The sequence below is a fragment of the Molossus molossus genome, unplaced genomic scaffold, assembly GCF_014108415.1.
Source record: "Molossus molossus isolate mMolMol1 unplaced genomic scaffold, mMolMol1.p scaffold_m16_p_2, whole genome shotgun sequence".
NCBI lineage: Eukaryota > Metazoa > Chordata > Mammalia > Chiroptera > Molossidae > Molossus > Molossus molossus.
In genome coordinates, this window is record NW_023425355.1 from 128,270,267 (window position 1) to 128,281,401 (window position 11,135).

Here is an 11,135-nt window from a genome sequence, read left to right on the forward strand (position 1 = left end):
AAATGTCTTTTAGAGTGCTGGGGAAAAAAAGGGAAAAAAAAAAAGGTGATCAGTTTAGAATTATATTCCCAGCCAAGTAATAATGATAAATATCATATTCATAATCATACTATAATTAAAGCAAAATGGAGACATTTTTCAGACACATCAACATTAAATGTTGCCAGACAGAGGACTATGAATAAAATAAATCCTGATGAATGCCCTTCAGAGAGGGAAAATAACCCTGAAGGGAAGGAGAGTGATGAAAGAAGAAAAAGAATGAAAATAAAGTCTTAATATGTAGATACAACTAAATTAACTTTAGTATCAACATATAAAATGTATAAATGTATAAAATATGTTTATGTTTGTAAAATATATGTATGTATTTTTATAATTTATATATGTTTGAAATATATTTTTTATGCTTTATATAAATGTAAGAAACATATAAAGTGACACTGGAGACTGATGACTCTGGTTGACCCCAAACAATTCTCAGCACATTTCTCATCACATCATTCTGCCAACACAACCTCTTACTCAGAATTGGTAAATTAGAGCACATCTATCTTCCCCAATAAAGTACTAGGTTCTTCTTCACTCTCAACTTTCCAGGAAACCCCTGTTGAAATAGTAGCTATTACTTTGCCAGGTGGGGCCTATTAATTATTTAGAAAAATCGGACCTATCATTTCTATGTTTGCTTTCTAGGGAAGGTCACTACCCCAGAATCTAAAGTGATTTTCTATATGTGACACGATTATAACTTCTCTCTCTACTAAAAAACAAAACAAAACAAAAATCTAACCGTTCACATACAAACTAGTCAGAGACCTCACTACATACTCTCTCCTAGAATTACTCCTAACTCTGCAAAGAATAACTAAAGGGACTAGGAAGATTCCAACCCTCAGCTGTTCCAGATTCAGGTTCCCCAAACAGTAACTTCACATAGGACAATACGAATTTCACCTTGTGTGTTACAGTTTCCTCAGGCTTTGTGGTTTGCTTTTTGGTGATCCTAAATACAAGTTTCATGACTGCATTTAGGAATCCTCCCCTGGAAATGAATGATCTCTTTCTCCAGACTCTCAATCTTTCTTAGTTAATCACCGGATTGCATTACTATTGAAGGTAGAGTGTAGGCTGGCCAACCCTCAGTCCAGTTTTCTGTTGTCCCCAACTTCTTGTTTCTTTGCTCAATTATTTATTGCTTTTGTTTTTATACGCAGAATCAATAACAACCTTCTACGAGATGTTTTTCCTAGTGAATTGCTCTTTTATTTTTATTTTTTGGTACGTGCCCCTAGCGGGAACCGAACCCCGGGCTCTCTGGTCCACAGGCCAATGCTCCAACTGCTGAGCCAAACTGGCCAAGACATGAATTGTTCTTTAGGTTTGCTCAGATTTTTGCTCATTAATTTTTGAAACACATAAGCAAGCATTTCCCACCACTTTTTCTATGCATAGTAAAATATTTTGAAACATCACTGTGATTTATTTAATCTTATTTGCCTTAGTTTAAATTTTTTTCTTTATTGATTTTAGAAAGAAAGAGAGAGAGAGAAACATCGATGAAAGAGAAATCCATTGGCTGCCTCCTGCATGCCCCCCACTGGGGATTTGACCCACAACCTGGTCATGTGCCCTGAGTGGGAATCAAACCAGTGACCTCTTGGTGCATGGGTCGATGCTCAACCACTGAGCCACACCGGCCGGGCTTGACTTAGTTTTTATACAAGATATTAATAATATTAAAATTTCTATTGGATCTAATATTATTTTAATTACTGTACTAATATCAATAGCAGTAGTATTATGAGTAATTGTAGTAGCATCAGTAGTTATTAACCCTTGGTGGAAATTCAGTGGATAGAGTTGGAAGACCGACATTGCCTTTATGTGACCAAATGAGAGCAAACCAAAATATCTAACCTCCTTTTACATTCCCAGTTCTAAGGGTCATTTGAGATGTATACCTGAGGGCAAGCTGGGAAAGATGAGAAATCATTAAAAGGCAATCCCACACTTGTTTATTCTTTTCCACATTCTGTTTTTCAAGCTCAGGGTGCTGCATGCCATTACTCAGCATACACAGACTTATAAATAATGTTTACTTTTTGTGTTTAGCCACTAAACTACCAGGAGAGACAAACCTAGTCAATTGTGTGTGTCAGTACTTGGCTTTTCCTTCTAAGGCTCCATCCATGAGTTATATTAGTATTTCTTACTAGGATAAATATTTACAGCAGCATTCTTTAGTGAGAAAAAATTTACCTGGAGTCATATAAGAAAATATATTAAAGTATGAGTTATATGTTTTTTTTATTTGTTTGTTTGTCTCTTCCTTTAAAAAAATGTCTGCTTTGTATAGGCCAACATTTTTTAATCAATTATTTTAAGATAAAGTCATAAATCATTAAATTTAGTGATTTAAATCATTAAATCTATGAATATATAAGAGAGTTAAAGAATAAATTAGTAACTGTTATACTTAATTAAATTGTTTTTAATAGCCTGAAGTTAATATTTTATGAATTAAATAAAATATGAGAACTTATAGACTATTTATAGCCATAATTCTATTTGCATTTTACACATAAAAGGAAAATGAACTAAGATAATTTTAGAAGAGGATGATTTTAGCATGGAGGATATTTCTTACTTTGGGACTCTTCTATCAGCTGTAGACAGTGGAGATGTAAAACAGCAAGTCCTGATTTGCATTCTATACACTTCCATCTTAAGTTTGTCTCTCTCATAGTGCCCTATTTATGAACTAGAACAGATATTTTCAATATTCTGCCTCAAAATCCCATTAAGCACTTTATCATGTTCATTAAATATGCTTTCTTTCTTCTGAGTTACTGTAGGCCATTTTCCCCCAACCTCCTATAGTTTATTCCTTGCTTCCTTAGCTCCCATATTACTGTGTTCTTCCCACCTTCCCCTTGCCACTTAGTCTCAACACCAATGCCACATGTTTCAGGATTTTTGTTATGGCAACAATTCATTTCCAGGTGAAAATACCTATGTCTATTACATTTTGCTGTAAAACAAGCCATCTCAAAATTAGTGGCTCAAAATACGAACCATTTTATTTTATTTTTTCACTATTTTGAAGGTCAGCAATGGGGACTGAATTCAGTTGCACCATCTTTTGCTGGTCTTTTCTATTGTCTTTCAAATGGTTTCAGTCATTTGATCGTTCAATGAGACCTTGATGGTCTATACTCACGTTTCTAACAGTTGGTGCTAGCTGTCAGCTGGCCCATATATCACAAGCAGAACTAGCCTGGGCTACACCATACAACTGAGAAAGAATTCCAAGAAGATGAAAGAGGACTTTCTCAAGGCCTTTTAATATGTACATCCAGAAGTCCCATGCTAATTCTGTTGGTCAAAGTCAGGCACTAAGACACTGTGGTCAAAAATGAAAAAGTTAGATGTTAAGATGGTAGTATGATATTTTAAAACTTTTATGGAATGAAATTCTCTAAACTCTTCTTTCTTAGACAAAAATACATCATCTATTTAATTACTGTTTTTTTATGGAAAATCAGGTTATTTCATAGAAGTCATTACTCAAGGATAAGGACATAACATTAATGTTATATGAAAACAGCAATCTGAATATGAAATCCAAAGCTGAGTTTAAAAAACCTACTTTAAGATCCAGTCATAGTAAAATTGTACTAAAGTTTCTACTTTAAATATATTATAAATATTTCATGTAAGTTTAAACCTTAAATAATAGGAATATGTGTTTACAAATAAAGACTCATAATTATATAATGCTTACAGAGCATAGTTCGAGCAAAAGTACAAAAATATCAACATGGCAGAATTCAATGTACAAAAACAAGCATACACATCCATGCATACATATATCTGTGTGGATACATATATCCATCCATACATAATACAGGCCTAATTGCATATTTGAGGCACATTTAATTAAATTAATTAATTTTAATGTGTTTTTATTGATTTTAGAGAGAAAGAGGAAGGGAGAAAGAAAGAGATAGAAATGTTGATCAGCTGCTTCCAGAATGCCCTCCACTGGGGATCAAGCCCGAAACCCAGACATATGCCCTGATCAGGAATTGAACTGGCTGCCTCTGTTCATCTGTTAATGAACTGTTCATGGGACAACACTCAACCAACTGAGCCATAGCAGCCAGGGCTTGAGGTACATTTTATTTATTTATTTATTTATTTATTTATTTATTTATTCATTCATTCATTCATTCATTCATTCATTCATTTATATTATTATTATTTTTGTTGTTGTTAATCCTCACCCAAAGATATTTTTCCATTGATTTTTTTTAGATAGAATGGGAGGGAGGGGGAAAGGAGGAGAGAGAGAAAGACAAAGAGAGAGAAAAACATCAATATGAGAGAGAAACATTGGTTGGTTGCTTCCCACAAGACCCCAACCAGAGCTGGAGATTGAACCTACAATTCAGGTATATGCCTTTGACTGGGAATTGAACCCTTGACCCTTTGGTCTGCTGACACTCCAACTGCTGAGCTAAACTGGCCAGGGCTTGAGGTACATTTGAAATAACTATAGTTGGATTTGGCTATCCCCAAATTTAAAGTGTCTCTAAACACAAACAACAACAAAAAAGATTTCAAATCAATGAACATCTGCATTTATATGTACATTTGAGACATTAGGTTAATATAAATACATTTTTGTTTTTAATTAATTAATTTATTTTAGTTACAGATGTTTCTCCTTTTCCCCCCACTGATTCCCCCCTCCTTCTCCCTCCCTGCCCTGTCCCCAGCTTTGTTGTCCATGTCCATTGTTATAAATACATTTTTAATCAATGAAAATAATATGAGCATACAATAAAATAATGAATTTAATTATGAATTTAATTAATAAATTAAATAATGAATAAAATAATGAATTAAATTAAATAATGAATTAAAGATATGAACTGGCAGTTAACCAAAGAAGAGATTATACCTACACATGCTTACATATTTACATATATACAGTTGATATGGTGTGGAGAATAAATAGAAGTAGAACAGAAGTGTACATGAGAAAACTATTTACAAAGTTTAAGAAGCTGGAATAAAATGGCAACAGAAACTGGAGAGATTTGAGATGTTATGAAGCATTTGTTGATGATATATTTGATCTGAGATTATTGAGTGGGAAAAGATATCAAAAAGTACTCCAGATTTCTAGCTTGAATATCTGAATGGCTTGTGGCTACATTTAACAATATGGTTACATCTAAGAGATAAATAGTGGGAATTCCTTTGAATATAGTGAATTAAGCTATTGTCTCCTTTCCAGTCTCCCTATTTTCTCCTTCTGAACTGTCTTTTAAATAGATGTTGGGGCTTCTAAATCAATTTTCTTTATCTTTCAAATTGTCTTTGAAAAAAATTTCTTTTGCTCTATCTTGCCATGTGGGGAAAAAAACACCCTAATTTCTTGAGTATAACTTCTAGCCCTCTCATCTGCTTTCCACTCTGTCCATTCTACCATGTAGCTGAACTATCATCTCTAATTATTTCTTATAAACAACAATGTAATATTTAAAAATAACTTTCTGTGCCTGTTCCATGCAGGTAATATTGATATTAACTAAACTTATTTTATTTTTCTGCACTATAGTTGCATTAACAATTTTTCCCTGGATGTAAGTAACTTTTATTGATTGAGTTACTGTTCTTTCATTCATAATATTGACTTTACTTAAATGTTACTTAGTGACCTTTAAATAGAGTAGTTTTATGTGGTAATGGTGGAAAAAGGAATGGATAAAAGCTTGAATGAGAGGTAAGGGAACAGAGATAAAATGATTACCCAATAATTTTCAAAGCTTGTCTTTAAAAGCTATAAAAATGGGTGGGGGCACAGTAGTTAGAGATGATAAGGGGCCGTGAGAGAGGTTTTGTTTGAAGGTTGGTGTGTTTTCATTTTTGTATTTTATTTAATTGTTTAGACAGTAAAATACTATGTTATGCTCTTTTGCAATGTGACCTTGCCATAACCCATCCAGAGTTGGAGTCTATTTCCCTTGCTCTTGAATCTGGATTCTGCAATAGACTGTGGAGGAAGAGAAAATATGTAACTTGTAGTATTAGACATTAAAAAAGCTCTACTACAAACTGTACCACTTGGAATGCTTTCTTATGGGAAAAAAAATCAACATATAAGACATACAACTATCCCAAGGTAGCCATGCTGTGAGGAAGCTCAAATAGGCCACATGAGCAAAGAGAGGGAGGCCACATGGAGGAGCAAGAAGGTGCCAGATGTGTGTGTCACCAGTTGATTGCATTTGAGTTACTGGAGTAGAAGAACAACCATGCTGAGCTCTGAATTCCTCACTCACAGTTTCATGAGCAATTAAAATTGTTTAAACTTCTAAGTTTTGGGTAGTTTGATATGCAGCAGTAGACAACTAAAACAATTAGAGTGTGTTTATTACTGGCCATTCTTTTCTTTCTAAGCAAAGATATTTTTAATGGGTTAGTATTTTATAGAAAGTTTTAAAAAATTAACTTTAAGACACAGAAACCATTTATGGAGAGAAAATATACTGATTTATTAGTTGCCTAGTTTAAGAAATGAAACATTATAAAAGCTAATAACAACCCCCTGTACAATCATATTTACTTACATCCTCTCATGAAGTAACCAGCACCTTGTAATGCTGTTTATTATTCTTAATGATGTCATATACGTTTACTATATATATAATTGACCCCTGAACAATGTGTGAGTTAGGGGTGCTGACCCCCATGCAGTAAAAAATACGAGTATAACTTAAGTTTGCCCTCCACATTCACAAATTCCCAACTGTTTCTGATCTATGGTTGGCTGAATCAACATATGTGAAAACAGAGGATAGGAATGGTTGACTGTATATTTATTGAAAAAGATCTGCCTATTAGTGAACCTGTGGAATTCAAACTACTGTATATTTTTTCTTAAGCATCATAGATTATTTTATGCAAAATTTATTTTGATGCAAATACAATTTTACTACAATTATCAAGCAAAGCAGCAAACTGTTATTTTTTTGTGCAACATTAGTTTTTAAAGATTCATCTATATTGATACAAGTTACTTCATCTAAATCATTTTAGTTATTCTGAGTTGTTTCCAGTTGTACTACAATGTTGCTATAAATACTCTTGTGTTTTATGCACCTAGGAGTGAAAATGCTAGGTTGTATGATATATACAGTCTCACTTTTGCTAGACATTATTATCAAATTGTTTTATCGAAAGTCACCAGTATATTTTTACATAATAGTTCCAACTTTCTTGAGATTCATTGAGGTTAAAACATAGTTATGGAGATAAGCAGTTCTTCATAATTTTTCTTTGACTAAATCACTATGTAGGCTGTCTCATCTTAGCATTTGTCATAAAATAATACGTATTATATATTATTTAATATATTTCACTATATTAAATATATTTATTAAATATATAATACATTTATTTGTATAGGTAGGCAAATAATGGTTCAGAGTATGGGAGCAAAATCAGAAATGGTTAAAATTTGCCTTGGTCAGTTGGGCTCAGTGGTTAGAGCGTCAACCCATGAACCAGAGAGTCCTGGGTTTGGTTCCCGCTATGGGCACATATATCAGTTGCAGTTTGTCCCCGGCCCTGGTTGGGGTCGTGTGAATGGCAACCACTTGATGTGTCTCTCTCATGTCAATGTCTCTCTCTCTCTTCCTCCTTCTTTCCCTCCCGTTCTATCTGAAGATAAATGCAAAAAATGTCCTTGGGTGAGGATAAAAAAATAAATAAATGGTTAAAATTCATCTCATAGACTTAAAATTTTGTTTTCTCAGAGCCAAAGGTTATTACTCTACTACCTCTTCTTCTTTTTCTTTCTTCCTTTTAAAAATGTGTAATCAAAAGCAAAAACAGAAATTTCAAACTGACTTATTTACTTCCCCTGCCAGCATATTCACCTCTTGGTTATCTATCCTTTTTTAAATCAGAAGATTAATTTTTCTCCCCTGCTTGCCTGTTTGTCCTTTGATTCAATTCTGTTATTTTATATAACACTGACTGCTATGGTTCCTCTATAACTTAGTCTCTTCTGCAGGACAGAGCTCTAAAGAACACAATTGAATGGAGCACAAGAGGATTTTAAAGTAGAGATTAAAAAGTTATTTCCCCACAATAATGGTGGAATAGATTTATACATATTGCATTATTGGTAGTTCTCAATCCACCAAAAACCAACAGCAAAATATCTACACACTAACAGTCTGAATTGTTGCCTGGAGTGCTGTATTTGTAAATATGTAATGAAAAAGGAAAAACAATCAAACTCAGAATTGGGTTTCACATTCGCCTTGATAACATCCTCTTCATACACGAGGCAGCACCAATTTTGATTCCTGACAGTGACAAAAATATCAATGTGGAGGGAAGCATTTCTTGGCTCCAAATATTCATCCTTTTATCTTACTGTTTCAGGGAGAATGCTCTCTAAATATCCACACAAACACTATCTAACAGTTATATTTTGTATAACTTAATTTCAGACATCATAGTCCCTCCTTTGTATCATCTGAAGTTTAAATCAAGTTCTTAAACAGAGGTACAGAGCAAAAGTAAGTGTTTCAAAGATTTACATTTATATGAGAGCAGTATATTCAATTATTGATTATCTTTAGTTTAAAACTAATAATCACTCCAAACTTAAGGAATAAAGGAAGACATAGTTTGAATTTTTTTGTTGTTGTTGTTAATTTTCACCAGAGGATATTTTTCCATTGATTTTTTTTTTTAGATAGAATGGAAGAAAGGGAGACAGAGAGAGAGAAAGGGAGAACACAGAGAGAGAGAAACAAACATCGATGTGAGAGAGACACATTGATTGGATGCCTCCTGCACAACCCTGACTGGGCCTGGGTATGGAACCTGCAACCCAGGTACATGTCCTTGACCTGGGATCGAACTCACAACTCTTCCATCCTCTGCAGGCCAATGCTCTAACCCCTGAGCAAAACTGGCCAGGGCCATAGTTTGAATTTTTAAGTATCTAGCATGTAAATCTCCTTTACCTCCTTACATATAATTTTTTTTTGTTTTTGTTTTAATCTCACAGTACTTTTTCTCAACTTGTAATTGCAACCAAACTAAATTATAATGACTAACACTTAATGACTAACACTTATTAACCACGTATGCCTGGTATTGTGTTAATGGTTTTATATATATTTTGTTTAATTCTCTCAATCAATATATGAGACATTGATGTCCCCATTTTACATATGAGGAAACTGAGGCATGTAGACTTTCAAGCACTTTTCATATGTATTCATAAGAAAATCAATCATATGTGGTGACAACACCCGGCTGGAGCCGGCATCCGCGAAGTTAGACCGACCTGGTCGGTTTTGGCCTCTGGGGACCCTTATCGGGCCCCAATACCATGGTGGTGTTTCATGATGAGGTGGAAATAGAGGACTTCCAATATGACGAGGACCTGGAGATGTATTTCTACCCCTACCCTTGTGGCTATAACTTCTGCATCACCAAGAAAGATCTGGAGAATGGGGAAGTTGTGGCAACGTCTCCAAGCTGCTCTGTCATTATAAAAGTGATTTATGACAGAGCAGTTTATGTGTAGAGAAACAGTCCCAGCCCCTTCCACCAGCATAGAATTAGTTAAATGTAAGATAGACTTTCTGAACATTTGAGGATGAGCCACGCTGGAAAGATCAAAGGCAGTTACTGGCTTCCTCCAGATGACAACCATTCTGTAGTTTGCTGTTCTGGATTCTTCCCATTGGCTCCAAGTTCTTCAATTAAAGAAGCAAGTCCATGACATGATGTACCTGCATTTTGTGCTTAGAACTTTGCATTGGAAAAAGTGTTTTTAATTTTCCACGTGAATTAAAAGATCATTTCATCAGTTATTTTGTTATTTTTGTCTTATACATAATTACTTTATTATCTGATAACAGCATCATCTACCTTAAAGTCATTAGGATTCCTATATTAAAAAAAGAGATTTTAGCCCTGGCCCGTTTGGCTCAGCGGTTAGAGCATTGACCTGCAGACCAGTGAGTCTCTGGTTCGATACCGGTCAAGGGCATGTACCTCGGTTGCAGTTCATCTCCGGCCCTGGTTGGGTTGTGTGGGAGGCAACCAGTCGATGTGGCTCTATCACATCTATGTTTCTCTCTGTCCCTCTCTCTCCATCCCACTCTATCTGATAGTAAATAGAAAAATATCCTCGGGTGAGGAATAAAAACAATTAAAAAAATCAATCATAACCATTATACTGTACACCTGAAACTAATAAAAAATAATATTGAATGAAATTTTTACAAAGTTTATTTTAAAAATAAAAGTAAAATTATTTCTCTAAGGTTAAAAAATTCAATCATTTTGTGTTTACTCAAAAGTAAAAATGAGAACACACATACAACATATAAGAACATTATTACAAATTACAAAGTTAAATTCAACATAATTATAGAAAGATATAGAAACAGTAAATTAATTACATGGAAAGTCTCTTCAAATAAACCTATCCAACTACAAAGCCAAATGAAGTCGGGACTAAAAGTGAACTAAAATATATTCATTCATGTTTTATTTAATTCCCTATGTGAATTGCAGGAACCTATTTGTAATGAAAAATAGTACTATATATATTATAGACTTTCCAGATTATATTTTTTATTCCAGGCATTGGTAAAATTATTGGACCTTGGTGTGATCAAAGCTAATCACTTTCTGTCCCTTTTGGTTTGAAATGGAATTCCTAATATTTTACTCCATAAATTTGTCTTTCATTGGTTACTTATTAAACAATCAAATTTATGATGTGAACAAATAAGATACTTGATATTAAATTATGTTACATTTATCTCTTAGATTTCTGATTCCTAAAAATGAATGAAATTAGAAGGAGTACAAGTGCATAGATTTTTTTTCTTTTATGCTTGCTAATAATTAGTAAATACTAGAAGGAAACAGTGGAAACTTTCCTGCCATACCTCAGTAAATAATTCCACAATTAGTTCACTTAAAAAAAAGATTATTGCACATAATTTTGTATTAGTGACTGAAGTAAAGTTTTAGGATAAGTAGTAGCAGAAGCATCAGTTTAGTAATAGCATTTGTAT

The 11,135-nt window shown here is 33.7% G+C and overlaps 1 pseudogene; it reads left to right on the forward strand.

Moving 5' to 3' along the window:
• Positions 1-9,430: 9,430 nt before the first annotated feature.
• Positions 9,431-9,698, forward strand: LOC118635517 (annotated as a pseudogene).
• The last annotated feature ends 1,437 nt before the right edge of the window (positions 9,699-11,135 follow it).